Source organism: Thalassophryne amazonica, chromosome 5 (genome assembly GCF_902500255.1).
Source record: "Thalassophryne amazonica chromosome 5, fThaAma1.1, whole genome shotgun sequence".
Lineage (NCBI taxonomy): Eukaryota > Metazoa > Chordata > Actinopteri > Batrachoidiformes > Batrachoididae > Thalassophryne > Thalassophryne amazonica.
Genome location: NC_047107.1, coordinates 8565510 through 8584026, shown reverse-complemented (window position 1 = coordinate 8584026; position 18517 = coordinate 8565510).

The window sequence follows — 18517 nt, the reverse complement described above, 5'->3', positions numbered from 1 at the left end:
AAAAACATTTCCAAGGATTTTTCTTCAGACACGTGGTTTCTGCACTGATCTGTGGTTCAAATCCCCGCCTGACTGGAAAATCACCAAGGGCCCTTGGGCAAGGTCTTTAATCCCCTATTGCTCCCGGTGTGTAGTGAGCACCTTGTATGACAGCACCCTGACATTGGGGTGAATGTGAGGCATAATTGCAAAGTGCTTTGAGCGTCTGATGCAGATGGAAAAGCGCTTTATAAATGCAGTCCATTTAGCATTTGTACAGATCAGTGGTTTCTGCCACTAGTCTTCCGTGTTTTGGCCCAACGCGTCATTCCTATTGGACAGCACGAAGCTACGTCACAGCTCAGAGCGTCGAAAGTTCAAAAGTCAACTTGAAAAGTAAAAGTAAAAAAAAAACAACTTACATTTGCGTCCTGACAGTCCTCAGTGTCGCTCTGATGCTTTATCAGTGTTCAACAAGTTCAGAGCAGTGCAGTGAACGTGAATGAAGACGGAAGCTCTTTAAGACGCGCTCCTAAATGTGATGAGTGCGCACGTCGCTCGTGCACACACCATCTCTCACTCCGTTTTGCAGACAAACGATCACAGGACAATTTGTTTTTTTGTTAATCAGATGACAGATCGTTGTCCTGAGGACTTGGTCAGCACCGGGTCCTGCTGTGCACGGAGGGATGACTGAGCAAGAGTTTCGGTGGGAAAGTGTCCATCATCCTCTAGTCATTCCATCGAGGCGTCAGGTTGAGCGCGTAAACACACCAACAGCAGTTCTGCGAAAGAAACTGTGCGCGCGCGTAACTCCCCCCACCTCTGTCCGGTTGAACTTATGTTTTTTCTTTTGTTTAATTAAAAAAAAAAAAGATTGGGTTGAACTTTGACCGCATCTGCCTGCCAACAAGCGGCAATGCGTGCTCCAGTCAGAAGCTTCTGACGCCTCTAAAAAACAACGCGTCCCACGCCTCTGATGCCTCCGACGCGAAAGGCCCATTAATCTGCAATAATGAGCCTGTTGTAAAAGTGTAGGAACACGGACCCACAGCAGGGGGCGTAAATGAACGGGCAATGGATAAGCCAAACAGTAACAATTTAATGTTGTAAATTGTGTACAACGGAATACAGACAATAACAAGTTTGGAACTACAGTCAATTACACGTTGGGTGACGTGTGGGCAGGCTCGAGGATAGGAGACGCCCATCCAGAACCGAGCCAGATCCCACATGGCCCTCACCGCCAACGGATCTGAAGAACACCGTAGCCGCCAAGTCCTGAGTCCCCAGGTGGCCACCGTCTCCAGCTGTCAGACCTGGCACTGCTGGCAGAGAACAAAAACAGCACAGGTGAGTGTGAGTACGCACACTCAGTAATCCCACAGTCTGTGTTCTTTTGGGAGGGAGCACCTCCACCTCCAATCACACACTTGTGCAGCTCCTGTCTAACCACTTATCTGGTTGGGGTGTGAAGCGAATCACACCAAACTCCAATCCCACAGATAAGGCAAACACCCCAGGAAAACGGCTGCAAAAGAGTTCAGACTATTATTCAGTTTTAAGTCAGCAGAGAAATTACCTCCAAGGTAGCTGATTTCTCGGCGGGGAGGTGGAGTTGCAGTCCGGCCTTTATGGTGGTGGTGATGTGGATGAGTGACAGCTGGTGCTGATGACGAGTGACAGCTGTCATTCCCGGTTGCTATGACGCCGTGCTTGAAGCCCGCACTTCAAGCAGGGCGCCATCTGGTGGTGGTGGGCCAGCAGTACCTCCTCTTCAGCGGCCCACACAACAGAACCTGAAATAGCACTGATCAAAATAATGAGGATAAAATCTATATCGGATTCCTGACTGGGATGCAACATCCGATTTCGATCAAGTCTGAAACCACGTGATCGGGCCCGATTTCCGATCACGTGATTGGATTGGGACATCTCTGGTGTAAAGTCTCCAAAATGAATTCACGCAGACAGAGAGCGAGAAAAAAATACAAGGTAGAAGAGGTGCAAAGATCATCACATTGGGCCTCATGTATCAACGTGCGTACGGCGATATTTGAGCGTATATGGGGTGTACGCCAAAACGGCTGCGCTACTTGGCATTTATCAATGTGGTCGTTGGCGTACTACACCAAGTCGAGAGGTGGCGTAAATTATACACCAAAATGAACCAGCGCTGGAATCCACATAAAAATGAAACTGATCAACATGATAAACAGTGCCATTATACAAATCAATGCATACGTTACATAAATAACACTTTCCTGATTATACTACATAATAATCAATACAAATCCCGCTTTTGTGGGATTGCTGGTCTATGGAGCACAATCCGTGGCCACAGCGCTGACTGCAAAGAAAGCGCTGCTCGCCTTTTTCTCCAGAGGCTGGAGCCAGAGCAGCGCTGAGCTTAACTTTATGTGGTGTGATCGTTTTAGACAATCAAATTGATAATTACAACTGTAGTGTTGTCATTCCCTTCACCCGTGCTGCAATCAGGTTGTGTCGTCTTCATTCGTTTGTCACAAAGAAATAAATTTTAAAAATAAAGAAATCTGAAAAATTAGGCGTGTCTTATTAATTGAGCGAGCAAATATCCACATGTCAAGAATTATTGACATGTGAAAAGAGAATACAGTGGTCCCTCGCTATAATATAGTCCAATTTGCATGCTTTTTTTTTTTTTTTTTTACAGTGTTCTGTGTTCTGCGTGTCTGTTTATAAGAATCTTCTCACCCAGAAGAAAAAAGAGCGCCAACAACTACCCATAACTGTCACTCGGAAACAGACACCTGCAGCCGGTGTGAGTGGAAAAAGGCGCAGAGGCGCGATCTGTGAAATACTGGTCAGTCACTATTAATAATTTCTTATGTGTCCAACCTCGTACGTTGATCGTTCAAATTAAATTCGTTAGTTCTAAAAGCCATCATAATTATTTATAGGAAAAAGTTCTATTTTTATTTCTCAAACAAATGTTTGGGCCTGAAAACAGTTTGGTCTTATTTTTCTACTAAGGTTTGAACTTTGAGAGTGTTTACACACGAGAGAAAAGTGAGAAAATATTCATGCCTGATTGAGAAAAGTGTATAAAGTGGTTTTACAGGGTTTTTACAGCTTTAAAATGTCTATAATAATTGTAAAAAAAATAACGCTGACTACGTCGCAGACTTCGCTTTTTGCAGACTATTTTTAGAACATAACTCCTGCGATAAACGAGGGACAACTGTAACACTTTTTTGATTATACTACAAAACAGTTAATACAACGGCCGCTTTTGATGCTCTATTGGCACGCGTCGTGATTGGTGGAGTTCTTTTTCTTTGCCGTCTTCCTGGCTTCCATGTCGTAAAATGAGGGTGTGTCTGAAGCGGAGTCTGAATATTTATGGGCGTGTTTATTATAATTACTAGTTTTCACCCGCCGCATTTATCAAGGTCACGTCGGGCATATGCTGTAAATGGGCAGGTGCGCACTGCTTGATACATGTCACGGCAACTTTGGTGTACTTCAAATTTACACCGTAAATTTACGCCACAAGGCCCATTGTAAAGAATAAAAGTTAAACAGGCGCACTGGAAAACATGTTTACCCCAAATCACACTGACCGATCAAGTCCAGATTCCCCCCCCCCCATTTTTAGCACTTTTATCCACTGATTTTTTTTGGTGCTCCCCAGGGATTTTGTACCCTACGCACAGTCCACGATGAGTGTGCGTGGAATGGTGGCATGGTGAACCTTTGATCAATGCACATAACCACTGAACATCCACCTACTTGCATACTGAACACCCGCCTGACCCTTTGATCATCAACTCAACTTCAACTTTTTTCTTATATAGCGCCAAATCACAACAAACAGTTGCCCCAAGGCGCTCCATATTGCAAGGCAAGGCCATACAATAATTATGAAAAACCCCAACGGTCAAAACGACCCCCTATGAGCAAGCACTTGGCAACAGTGGGAAGGAAAAACTCCCTTTTAACAGGAAGAAACCTCCAGCAGAACCAGGCTCAGGGAGGGGCAGTCTTCTGCTGAGACTGGTTGGGGCTGAGGGAAAAAAACAGGAAAAAGACATGCCGTGAAGGGGGGCAGAGATCGATCACTAATGATTAAATGCAGAGTGATGCATACGGAGCAAAAAGAGAAAGAAACAGTGCATCATGGGAACCCCCCCCACAATCTACGTCTAAAGCAGCATAACCAAGGGATGGTCCAGGGTCACCCGATCCAGCCCTAACTATAAGCCTTAGCGAAAAGGAAAGTTTTAAGCCTAATCTTAAAAGTAGAGAGGGTATCTGTCTCCCTGATCTGAATTGGGAGCTGGTTCCACAGGAGAGGAGCCTGAAAGCTGAAGGCTCTGCCTCCCATTCTACTCTTACAAACCCTAGGAACTACAAGTAAGCCCGCAGTCTGAGAGCGAAGCGCTCTAATGGGGTAATATGGTACTACGAGGTCCCTAAGATAAGATGGGACCTGATTATTCAAAACCTTATAAGTAAGAAGAAGAATTTTAAATTCTATTCTAGAATTAACAGGAAGCCAATGAAGAGAGGCCAACACGGGTGAGATATGCTCTCTCCTGCTAGTCCCCGTCAGTACTCTAGCTGCAGCATTCTGAACCAACTGAAGGCTTTTTAGGGAACTTTTAGGACAACCTGATAATAATGAATTACAATAGTCCAGCCTAGAGGAAATAAATGCATGAATTAGTTTTTCAGCATCACTCTGAGACAAGACCTTTCTGATTTTAGAGATATTGCGTAAATGCAAAAAGGCAGTCCTACATATTTGTTTAATATGCGCTTTGAATGACATATCCTGATCAAAAATGACTCCAAGATTTCTCACAGTATTACTAGAGATCAGGGAAATGCCATCCAGAGTAACGATCTGGTTAGACACCATGCTTCTAAGATTTGTGGGGCCAAGTACAATAACTTCAGTTTTATCTGAGTTTAAAAGCAGGAAATTAGAGGTCATCCATGTCTTTATGTCTGTAAGACAATCCTGCAGTTTAGCTAATTGGTGTGTATCCTCTGGCTTCATGGATAGATAAAGATGGGTATCATCTGCGTAACAATGAAAATTTAAGCAATACCGTCTAATAATACTGCCTAAGGGAAGCATGTATAAAGTGAATAAAATTGGTCCTAGCACAGAACCTTGTGGAACTCCATAATTAACTTTAGTCTGTGAAGAAGATTCCCCATTTACATGAACAAACTGTAATCTATTAGACAAATATGATTCAAACCACCGCAGCGCAGTGCCTTTAATACCTATGACATGCTCTAATCTCTGTAATAAAATTTTATGGTCAACAGTATCAAAAGCAGCACTGAGGTCCAACAGAACAAGCACAGAGATAAGGCCACTGTCCGAAGCCATAAGAAGATCATTTGTAACTAATGCTGTTTCTGTACTATGATGAATTCTAAAACCTGACTGAAACTCTTCAAATAGACCATTCCTCTGCAGGTGATCAGTTAGCTGTTTTACAACTACCCTTTCAAGAATCTTTGAGAGAAAAGGAAGGTTGGAAATTGGCCTGTAATTAGCTAAGATAGCTGGGTCAAGTGATGGCTTTTTAAGTAATGGTTTAATTACTGCCACCTTAAAGGCCTGTGGTACATAACCAACTAACAAAGATAGATTGATCATATTTAAGATTGAATGATCAATGCACATAACCGCTGAACACCCGCCTGACCCTTTGATCAATGCACATAACCGCTGAACACCCGCCTGACGCTTTGATCAATGCACATAACCGCTGAACACCCGCCTGACACTTTGATCAATGCACGTAACCGCTGAACACCCGCCTGACCCTTTGATCAATGCACATAACCGCTGAACACCCGCCTCACCCTTTGATCAATGCACATAACCGCTGAACACCCGCCTGACCCTTTGATCAATGCACATAACCGCTGAACACCCGCCTGACGCTTTGATCAATGCACATAACCGTTGAACACCCGCCTGACGCTTTGATCAATGCACATAACCGTTGAACACCCGCCTGACGCTTTGATCAATGCACATAACCGCTGAACACCCGCCTGACCCTTTGATCAATGCACATAACCGCTGAACACCCGCCTGACCCGTTGATCAATGCACATAACCGCTGAACACCCGCCTGACGCTTTGATCAATGCACATAACCGCTGAACACCCGCCTGACCCTTTGATCAATGCACATAACCGCTGAACACCCGCCTGACCCTTTGATCAATGCACATAACCGCTGAACACCCGCCTGACCCTTTGATCAATGCGCATAACCGCTGAACACCCGCCTGACCCTTTGATCAATGCGCATAACCGCTGAACACCCGCCTGACCCTTTGATCAATGCACATAACCGCTGAATACCCGCCTGACCCTTTGATCAATGCACATAACCGCTGAATACCCGCCTGACCCTTTGATCAATGCACATAACCGCTGAATACCCGCCTGACCCTTTGATCAATGCACATAACCGCTGAATACCCGCCTGACCCTTTGATCAATGCACATAACCACTGAACACCCGCCTGACACTTTGATCAGTGTACATAATTTTCATTTTGAAGTGATCAACAATATTTTCTGTGATACTGAATTTGAAACCATAGAACATTTTAAACAATCATATTTACTTAGGAAAATTTACAACACAATCAACTGAAATTCCAAATCTTAGTCCGTCCCTTCACAAAAGATGACTGCGTGCAGTAGATTGTCAAGATACAGCCATAGAAGTTGAACCAGTAAAGAATTAGGAGGCAGGCTTTTTTGTGTGTCTTTGGTGTCAGAACATGAAAGGTATAATATCCAAACTGAGAAAAAGAAACCTGTCTTCACCTTGTGGACGATCGTCTCAGTGCCTTAAAGCTGATGAAAGGGAAACATGCCAAGTGTCTCCTCAGAACTTAAGAAGAACTGAATTTATTCAGCCACTCTTAAAACAATTATGTATATTTATTATATTATATTATTATGTTTCTGTAGTTCTGTTTATGTTTTTGCTTCTGTTATTTATTATTTGCCATTGTGATTTTATATCATTTTCTAAGTCCTGTGCCTTGATTGTTTAATGATGTAACTATGCCTTATTGTTTGTAGCTGTGCAGTTTTCAATAAAACATCATCTTCTGTTGTATTTATTGGTGGTTCTTGTTGTTTTAATGTGGTTTGTATTCAGTTTAATGGTACATTACTGTCACCTTCTGCTCTCCACTGGAATCACACAGTAAATGTACAAGGTCTGTTAGAAAAGTAATGGACCTTTTTATTTTTTGCAAAAACTATATGGCTTTGAATCATGTGTGATTGCATCAGCCAAGCTTGAACCTTTGTGCGCATGCGTGAGTTTTTTCACGCCTGTCGGTTGCGTCATTTGCCTGTGAGCACACCTTGTGGGAGGAGTGGTCCAGCCCCGATGTCGGATTTTCATTGTCAGGAAATTGGCTGATGGACTGCTGCTTTGCTTCATCAATATTTTTTCAGAAAGTGTGAGAGACAGCCAAGTGGAAACCATTTGGAAAATTCAGATGGCTTTCGGTGAAGATCTTATGGGGATCACACAGATTAAGGACAATTACAACTGGATTAAAGACGGCCCACAGCGGCGGATGGCGCGCCGCGCACCGAACGGCATTCGACAGGCTCAAATGACCAGATCATTTCCAAAGTGAACGCTTTGTTGATCCGGGTAGTCGTCTGACTACCAGAGAAATGGCACGAGTTTGACATCAGCACTTTTTCAGCATGAAAAGACGTGCGGAGGAATTCACGTGTCGGGACGGAGGCGCAGGGCACAGAACAAAAAGCAACGCCGTGATGAAGCCTCACAGGTCATGTTGTGGCATGTCCAGCTCGTCCACAATTTCTCGGATAGTCACACGACGAATGGTGCAAGAGCTGGGCATGTTAGGGCTTGTCCTGTGAGACCAACATGGAGGTGCTTTCGTCCCGCGCCATGAGCGGCTCCGTGGCGAATTTCTCCGCTCCTCTTTCCATTACAAAAACTCCGGTAACAGTGAAATGTGCCGAAAAAGTGCTATGTCCAGCTGTCTTGCCATTTCTCTGGTAGTCAGACGACGTCCCAGATCAACAAAGCGTTCACTTTGGAAATGATCTGGTCGTTTGAGCCTGTCGATTGCCGCTCGGTGCGCGGCGCGCCATCCGCCACTGTGGGCCGTCTTTAATCCAGTTGTAATTGTCCTTAATCTGTGTGATCCCCATAAGATCTTCACCAAAAGCCATCTGAATTTTCCAAATGGTTTCCACTTGGCTGTCTCTCACACTTTCTGAAAAATTTTTGATGAAGCAAAGCGGCAGTCGATCAGCCAATTACCTGACAATGAAAATCCGACGAAGGGGCTGGACCACTTCTCCCACAAGGCGCGCTCACAGGCGAATGACGCAACCGACAGGCGTGAAAAAACTCACGCATGCGCACGAAGGTTCAAGCTTGGCTGATGCAATCACACATGATTCAAATCCATATAGTTTTTGCAAAAAATAAAAAGGTCCGTTACTTTTCTAACAGACCTCGTACATTATACAGTAAAACTTGCATATAATGGATTCGGCTGGACCAGTGAGTTTTGTCCATTATAATCAAAATCTGTTACATGTATGTAACAGATTAGTTACAGGCAGGAGGTGCTGAATCATCTATGGGGAATCCCAGCACAAATTAAGTTTACGTATTTCCTTGATTAAAGGCCTGACCTCATTTAATGGCCAGGTCAATACTTCATCTGAAAAAAAATAAAATAAATAACTGCCTGCCTTCAATAAGCGTCAGGCATTAAAAGGATTACATCTGGTCTAGTCGCTCTTTTTTAAAATCCTAAAGTCTCATTTATACTTCTACAACTCCGTAACTCCTTGGTCATGCAATGACATAGACGTGTGACCCTTTTAAAGTTCTCTGTGACATCTTTATGCAATTCACCACAGTAACGGTACCTTTTCCAGATCAGCTCGTCCCTCAATAAGCTCCACTTCTTTATACAACCATCAACCTCCAAACCTACGGTACGTGTCTGTACCAGTGGTACGGTACGTGTAATTTCCCTCCATGAATTACCGGTTATTTTAGCATCTTAATTGCTGACATTTCTGCCAAATGTTCCTCTGTTTTGTTGTGTGTGCGGCCTCCGTCCATGTCTTTACCTTATGGTAGTGTTTTGGTATCTGTCCCTGTCTCTTTCTGTGTCTACGTCGGGTGTGGTCTTCTGTCTCTGTCTGGTTGTTGGTTATCAGTGTGTTCACTCCTCTGTCATTGTCTGTCAGTGTGTGTTCTCCCTTGTCATTCATCTGTATGGGTCCTCCTTCTGGTTTTTCCTCTATCTATGTCCTTGGTCTGTCTCTCCTGCGTCTGTAAAATGGTAAATGGACTGCATTTATATACAGCTTTTCCATCTGCATCAGATGCTCAAAGAGCTTTACACATCATTGTCTCACATTCACCCTGATGTCAGGCTGCTGTCTTACAAGGTGCTCACTACACTAGGGGCAACTAGGAGCAACTAGGGGATTAAGGACATGCCCAAGAGCCCTTAGTAATTTTTCCAGTCAAGCCCAAAACTTAACCACTACACCATCACCTCCCCTCTGTGTCTGTAGGATCAGTCCTCTGTCTGTGTTTTATCTCCTCTGTCCGTGTCTCTGCTTATCTTTGTCTTCCTCTTTGGTTTATCATGTTTTATTCCCCTGGTTTGCACTTTATTCTCTTCTGATTTAGTTTTGGTTATGGTTTAGTTCTTGATATAGTTGATTATTGATTGTTTTTGCATTGTGGAGTTGGAGTTGTATTTTAGTTTCATGAGTGTTTCTGGTGTGTTTTATGTTTTTTGTTTTTCAACTGCTGATGTCTCTTTAGTGTTTAGTCACCTTGTGTTCTGTTGTGTATCTTTGGTTCTGGCTCCCTCAATTTGTGCACCTGTTGTACAACCCCAATTCCAATGAAGTTGAGACGGTGTGTAAAATGTAAATAAAAACAGAATACAGTGATTTGCAAATTCTCTTCAACCTATATTCAGTTGAATACACCATAAAGACAAGATATTTAATGTTCAAACTGATAAACTTTATTATATTTGCTCATTTTGAAATGGATGCTTGCAACACCTTTCAAAAAAGCTGGGACAGTGGTATGTTTACCACTGTGTTACATCACCTTTCCTTCTAACAATACTCAACTAACACTCCGTCCGTCAAAGTGGAGCAGAGCGCTTTGCCCCCAACAAAAGTCACGTCTGAACAAAAGACCATTACAGCACTAGGATTTTGAAAACAGACGTCACATGCACCGCTGCTAACAAGACCCCTGACCTCTGGACTCCACTGCATTTTAAGCCTGTACTCGGCCAACCTCCAAGTGTGTGGGCCTTCCCTGCTGGGTGGATCAGTGGAGCTATGTGATTGGATGAAAAAATGGGTGCGTTTAACATTGATATGCGGTGACTGCTCGCGTTATCTGAAAGGTATGTCTAAAAGTGAAATAGTATTTGTTTGTATAGCTTGTTAAGCAAAGGACATTATCACATAATGGCCTTCCAGCAGCATGCATCATGGCCTTCCAGAGGAGATATGAAGTTAGACCAAGAACATGGCCATGAGACATACTGCCCAGCAACTCTCCTTGTTGACATGACCTTAAATCACATCATCTAAGACAATAGTGAAGTGTGAAAACAACAAAAATATCCAAATACTCCGCTTATTGAAAAGCATGGAACATGAAAATACTAACAGCACGTGTAAGAACATGGTGAAAAAGAAGAAAAATACCACCCTAAATATAAAATACACCAACCTCAGCTGTCCCTGCTAACAGCGTGAACATGCATTACCCTTAGCAAGAGTGAGATCAGTTAATGTAGACCTGACCGTTGAGCCTACACTCAGTGAAAGGTTGAGTGGTCTTCATCCAAGAGGGCCGGGAGGGATGAGAGGCCAGCAACCAGTGGTGGGCACAGCTAAACAAAACGTTAGCTTTGATAACCGATAATCAGCTAACTGAAAAGTTAGCTTTTATTAACGCTGAACCAATAAACCACTAAAAAATTTACCAGAAGCTACAGCTAACTGCTAACCGCTAATTTTCAGTATTGTCTCTGGCACACTCTCAGCTAGTAACAAGCCGATTTTGAGATTTAACGCCGCCAACGCTTCTGATAGAATCAAAAACGATCACAAACCCAAAAATGAGTCGGCGCTTCTGTCTTTCGATTTGTGGCGTAAACTCCATAGTCATCTCCTGCTTGGCAGATTCTTAGGGCATTTAGAAAGGACTTCTTTCTTGACTCAGATGCTTTCATAAGGGTGGTGTTCTTACCCTTTTAACATATGAAGCACTTGTTGAAGTCAGCTGACTTTTCTGCTTTTTTCACTGGACTTGACTCCATCCTAAAAATAAGTCATTAGAAATATTTGTACATAAAGTGTTTTAACATAATGACATAGATCATTTTGCTTGGAGCATAACTACGAAACACTCAAAGATAAATGAAGGACACATCCTTAAATATCTAGAAAAGCCACTGTCAGTAAAACATTCAGTTATATATTCAAAGTCCTGTGACTTTAAGGACTTTGCATTGTGTTTAAAGTTGATAACATACTTCTCGTACACGACATGAAATTTGCAGGACTTATTTACTTTATTTGCAAAGGCCTTTTTTGAAGTGATGTACAACCCCTGGCAAAAATTATGGAATCACCGGCCTCGGAGGATGTTCATTCAGTTGTTTAATTTTGTAGAAAAAGCAGATCACAGACATGACACAAAACTAAAGTCATTTCAAATGGCAACTTTCTGGCTTTAAGAAACACTATAAGAAATCAGGAAAAAAAAAATTGTGGCAGTCAGTAACGGTTACTTTTTTAGACCAAGCAGAGGGAAAAAAATATGGAATCACTCAATTCTGAGGAAAAATTATGGAATGAAAAACAAAAGAACGCTCCAACACATCACTAGTATTTTGTTGCACCACCTCTGGCTTTTATCAATCAATCAATTTTTTTATATAGCGCCAAATCACAACAAACAGTTGCCCCAAGGCGCTTTATATTGTAAGGCAAGGCCATACAATAATTATGTAAAACCCCAACGGTCAAAACGACCCCCTGTGAGCAAGCACTTGGCTACAGTGGGAAGGAAAAACTCCCTTTTAACAGGAAGAAACCTCCAGCAGAACCAGGCTCAGGGAGGGGCAGTCTTAGGGGCAGACTTAGACTGCTGGGGGGTTCCCATCATGCACTGAGTGTTTCGTTCTCTTTTTGCTCTGTATGCACCACTCTGCATTTAATCATTAGTGATTGATCTCTGCTCCCCTCCACAGCATGTCTTTTTCCTGGTTCTCTCCCTCAGCCCCAACCAGTCCCAGCAGAAGACTGCCCCTCCCTGAGCCTGGTTCTGCTGGAAGTTTCTTCCTGTTAAAAGGGAGTTTTTCCTTCCCACTGTCGCCAAGTGCTTGCTCACAGGGGGTCGTTTTGACAGTTGGGGTTTTTCTGTAATTATTGTATGGCTTTGCCTTGCAATATGAAGCGCCTTGGGGCAACTGTTTGTTGTGATTTGGCGCTATATAAATGAAATTGATTTGATTTGATTTGGTCTAAAGAGAAATGGAGGAATATTTTGTGGACTGATGAGAGTAAAATTGTTCTTTTTGGGTCCAAGGGCCGCATACAGTTTGTGAGATGACCCCCAAACTCTAAATTCAAGCCACAGTTCACAGTGAAGACAGTGAAGCATGGTGGTGCAAGCATCATGATATGGGCATGTTTCTCCTACTATGGTGTTGGGCCTATATATCGCATACCAGGTATCATGGATCAGTTTGGATATGTCAGAATAATTGAAGAGGTCATGTTGCCTTATGGTGAAGAGGACATGCCCTTGAAATGGGTGTTTCAACAAGACAATGACCCCAAGCACACTAGTAAATGAGCAAAATCTTGATTCCAAACCAACAAAATTAATGCCTCGCGGATGTGAAGAAATCATGAAAAACTGTGGTTATACAACTAAATACTAGTTTAGTGATTCACAGGATTGCTAAAAACGCAGTTTGAACATAATAGTTTTGAGTTTGTAGCGTCAACAGCAGATGCTACTATTATTGTGAACACCCCCTTTTCTACTTTTTTTTTAAATAATAGCCCAATTTCATAGCCTTAAGAGTGTGCATATCATGAATGCTTGGTCTTGTTGGATTTGTGAGAATCTACTGAATCTACTGGTACCTTGTTTCCCATGTAACAATAAGAAATATACTCAAAACCTGGATTAATCTTTTTAGTCACATAGCACTACTATTATTCTGAACACTACTGTACAAACAGAACCAGGGAAAACTCGATTCCAGAGGTGATCAGGGATTTTTCGTTGGTTATGACAAAAACAGTCCTGCTTATTTGGTTTATCATCCTGACTCTGAGAAGGTTCAAAAACAGACTTGTGAAATTTGTGAATAAAGAAAATGTGGAAAAACAAACACAGACAGTTGAGACAGAACAAAGTGACGATGAACACACAGTGAGACATCCTACCACTGATAGAGTTACACAGGAAGTCTATGAGAACACTGAGAAGTCTCAAGAGCTGAGTATGAGCAAGAAAGATCCACAAGATGGTGCATCAAATGAGTATGACCAAGAAAGGTCGAGTGAGACAAGAAATGAATCTACAGGTGAGAGGTCCCCTAGAAGAGAGAGAAGAAAACCAAGGGATTTTGTAACTGACGATGGTGATAGTGATGGGGTACATTTTACCATTGATTACTGTTACAGAGCCATGTGCAACATTCCACATACGGAAGCTATGGAGTCAGCTAACTCAAAACAATGGGCTAAAGCAATGGACGAAGAAATCCAATCATTAAAGGAGAACAGCACATTTACTCTGACTACTCTGCCAAAGGGCAAGAAAACAGTGGGGGGTAAATGGGTTTATTCTATTAAGAGTGACATTGAGGGCAAAGAAAAGTAGAAAGCAAGGATTGTCACAAAGGGTTACAGCCAAAAGATGGGGATTGATTATGGTGAAACTTTCTCCCCAACAGCCAATTTGACAAGCATAAGAGTATTGTTACAAAAAGCAGCACAGGATAACCTGTTGATCCAGGCTGCCTTTCTCTGGCGTTCAGCTGAGAGGCGCCTGTTTAGGCCTCTACTGGTGGTTGGCTCTCACTGCGGTATTGTATCACTTCCTGTTCCGGAGCACAGCGGTGTTTTTCTGTATCTGTTAGCTGTTTACTCTGCGCAGTTAGATTGATCTAGTTATCTAGATTACGATTTGTTTCCCAGTGTAATCTTTACGTGCCTTAACTAAAGCACTCCTTCTGCTGAATCACCTCTAAATTATTTACACATTATTCACTTTGCGTGTTTTTAGGAATCCGCTAGCTTAGCGTAGCTACTAGCTCTTAGCCGATTTAGCATGGCGGCTTCTCCTGTCTCTCCCGCACTTTTCTGCTCTGGGTGTGAAATGTTTAGTTATTCCTCGGCCTCCTTTAGCAGTAATGGTACTTGTAATAAGTGTAGCTTATTCGTAGCTTTGGAGGCCAGGCTGGGCGAATTGGAGACTCGGCTCCGCACCGTGGAAAATTCTACAGTTAGCCAGGCCCCTGTAGTCGGTGCGGACCAAGGTAGCTTAGCCGCCGTTAGTTCCCCCCTGGCAGATCCCGAGCAGCCGGGAAAGCAGGCTGACTGGGTGACTGTGAGGAGGAAGCGTAGCCCTAAACAGAAGCCCCGTGTACACCGCCAACCCGTTCACATCTCTAACCGTTTTTCCCCACTCGACGACACACCCGCCGAGGATCAAACTCTGGTTATTGGCGACTCTGTTTTGAGAAATGTGAAGTTAGCGACACCAGCAACCATAGTCAGTTGTCTTCCGGGGGCCAGAGCAGGCGACATTGAAGGAAATTTGAAACTGCTGGCTAAGGCTAAGCGTAAATTTGGTAAGATTGTAATTCACGTCGGCAGTAATGACACCCGGTTACGCCAATCGGAGGTCACTAAAATTAACATTAAATCGGTGTGTAACTTTGCAAAAACAATGTCGGACTCTGTAGTTTTCTCTGGGCCCCTCCCCAATCAGACCGGGAGTGACATGTTTAGCCGCATGTTCTCCTTGAATTGCTGGCTGTCTGAGTGGTGTCCAAAAAATGAGGTAGGCTTCATAGATAATTGGCAAAGCTTCTGGGGAAAACCTGGTCTTGTTAGGAGAGACGGCATCCATCCCACTTTGGATGGAGCAGCTCTCATTTCTAGAAATCTGGCCAATTTTCTTAAATCCTCCAAACCGTGACTATCCAGGGTTGGGACCAGGAAGCAGAGTTGTAGTCTTACACACCTCTCTGCAGCTTCTCTCCCCCTGCCATCCCCTCATTACCCCATCCCCGTAGAGACGGTGCCTGCTCCCAGACTACCAATAACCAGCAAAAATCTATTTAAGCATAAAAATTCAAAAAGAAAAAATAATATAGCACCTTCAACTGCACCACAGACTAAAACAGTTAAATGTGGTCTATTAAACATTAGGTCTCTCTCTTCTAAGTCCCTGTTGGTAAATGATATAATAATTGATCAACATATTGATTTATTCTGCCTAACAGAAACCTGGTTACAGCAGGATGAATATGTTAGTTTAAATGAGTCAACACCCCCGAGTCACACTAACTGTCAGAATGCTCGTAGCACGGGCCGGGGCGGAGGATTAGCAGCAATCTTCCATTCCAGCTTATTAATTAATCAAAAACCCAGACAGAGCTTTAATTCATTTGAAAGCTTGTCTCTTAGTCTTGTCCATCCAAATTGGAAGTCCCAAAAAACAGTTTTATTTGTTATTATCTATCGTCCACCTGGTCGTTACTGTGAGTTTCTCTGTGAATTTTCAGACCTTTTGTCTGACTTAGTGCTTAGCTCAGATAAGATAATTATAGTGGGCGATTTTAACATCCACACAGATGCTGAGAATGACAGCCTCAACACTGCATTTAATCTATTATTAGACTCTATTGGCTTTGCTCAAAAAGTAAATGAGTCCACCCACCACTTTAATCATATCTTAGATCTTGTTCTGACTTATGGTATGGAAATAGAAGACTTAACAGTATTCCCTGAAAACTCCCTTCTGTCTGATCATTTCTTAATAACATTTACATTTACTCTGATGGACTACCCAGCAGTAGGGAATAAGTTTCATTACACTAGAAGTCTTTCAGAAAGCGCTGTAACTAGGTTTAAGGATATGATTCCTTCTTTATGTTCTCTAATGCCATATACCAACACAGTGCAGAGTAGCTACCTAAACTCCGTAAGGGAGATAGAGTATCTCGTCAATAGTTTTACATCCTCATTGAAGACAACTTTGGATGCTGTAGCTCCTCTAAAAAAGAGAGCTTTAAATCAGAAGTGTCTGACTCCGTGGTATAACTCACAAACTCGTAGCTTAAAGCAGATAACCCGTAAGTTGGAGAGGAAATGGCGTCTCACTAATTTAGAAGATCTTCACTTAGCCTGGAAAAAGAGTCTGTTGCTCTATAAAAAAGCCCTCCGTAAAGCTACAACATCTTTCTACTCATCACTAATTGAAGAAAATAAGAACAACCCCAGGTTTCTTTTCAGCACTGTAGCCAGGCTGACAAAGAGTCAGAGCTCTATTGAGCTGAGTATTCCATTAACTTTAACTAGTAATGACTTCATGACTTTCTTTGCTAACAAAATTTTAACTATTAGAGAAAAAATTACTCATAACCATCCCAAAGACGTATCGTTATCTTTGGCTGCTTTCAGTGATGCCGGTATTTGGTTAGACTCTTTCTCTCCGATTGTTCTGTCTGAGTTATTTTCATTAGTTACTTCATCCAAACCATCAACATGTTTATTAGACCCCATTCCTACCAGGCTGCTCAAGGAAGCCCTACCATTATTTAATGCTTCGATCTGAAATATGATCAATCTATCTTTGTTAGTTGGCTATGTACCACAGGCTTTTAAGGTGGCAGTAATTAAACCATTACTTAAAAAGCCATCACTTGACCCAGCTATCTTAGCTAATTATAGGCCAATCTCCAACCTTCCTTTTCTCTCAAAAATTCTTGAAAGGGTAGTTGTAAAACAGCTAACTGATCATCTGCAGAGGAATGGTCTATTTGAAGAGTTTCAGTCAGGTGTTAGAATTCATCATAGTACAGAAACAGCATTAGTGAAGGTTACAAATGATCTTCTTATGGCCTCGGACAGTGGACTCATCTCTGTGCTTGTTCTGTTAGACCTCAGTGCTGCTTTTGATACTGTTGACCATAAAATTTTATTACAGAGATTAGAGCATGCCATAGGTATTAAAGGCACTGCGCTGCGGTGGTTTGAATCATATTTGTCTAATAGATTACAATTTGTTCATGTAAATGGGGAATCTTCTTCACAGACTAAAGTTAATTATGGAGTTCCACAAGGTTCTGTGCTAGGACCAATTGTATTCACTTTATATATGCTTCCCTTAGGCAGTATTATTAGACGGTATTGCTTAAATTTTCATTGTTACGCAGATGATACCCAGCTTTATCTATCCATGAAGCCAGAGGACACACACCAATTAGCTAAACTGCAGGATTGTCTTACAGACATAAAGACATTGATGACCTCTAATTTCCTGCTTTTAAACTCAGATAAAACTGAAGTTATTGTACTTGGCCCCACAAATCTTAGAAACATGGTGTCTAACCAGATCCTTACTCTGGATGGCATTACCCTGACCTCTAGTAATACTGTGAGAAATCTTGGAGTCATTTTTGATCAGGATATGTCATTCAAAGCGCATATTAAACAAATATGTAGGACTGCTTTTTTGCATTTACGCAATATCTCTAAAATCAGAAAGGTCTTCTCTCAGAGTGATGCTGAAAAACTAATTCATGCATTTATTTCCTCTAGGCTGGACTATTGTAATTCATTATTATGAGGTTGTCCTAAAAGTTCCCTAAAAAGCCTTCAGTTAATTCAAAATGCTGCAGCTAGAGTACTGACGGGGACTAGAAGGAGAGAGCATATCTCACCCATATTGGCCTCTCTTCATTGGCTTCCTGTTAATTCTAGAATAGAATTTAAAATTCTTCTTCTTACTTATAAGGTTTTGAATAATCAGGTCCCATCTTATCTTAGGGACCTCGTAGTACCATATCACCCCAATAGAGCGCTTCGCTCTCAGACTGCAGGCTTACTTGTAGTTCCTAGGGTTTGTAAGAGTAGAATGGGAGGCAGAGCCTTCAGCTTTCAGGCTCCTCTCCTGTGGAACCAGCTCCCAATTCAGATCAGGGAGACAGACACCCTCTCTCCTTTTAAGATTAGGCTTAAAACTTTCCTTTTTGCTAAAGCTTATAGTTAGGGCTGGATCAGGTGACCCTGAACCATCCCTTAGTTATGCTGCTATAGACGTAGACTGCTGGGGGGTTCCCATGATGCACTGTTTCTTTCTCTTTTTGCTCTGTATGCACCACTCTGCATTTAATCATTAGTGATCGA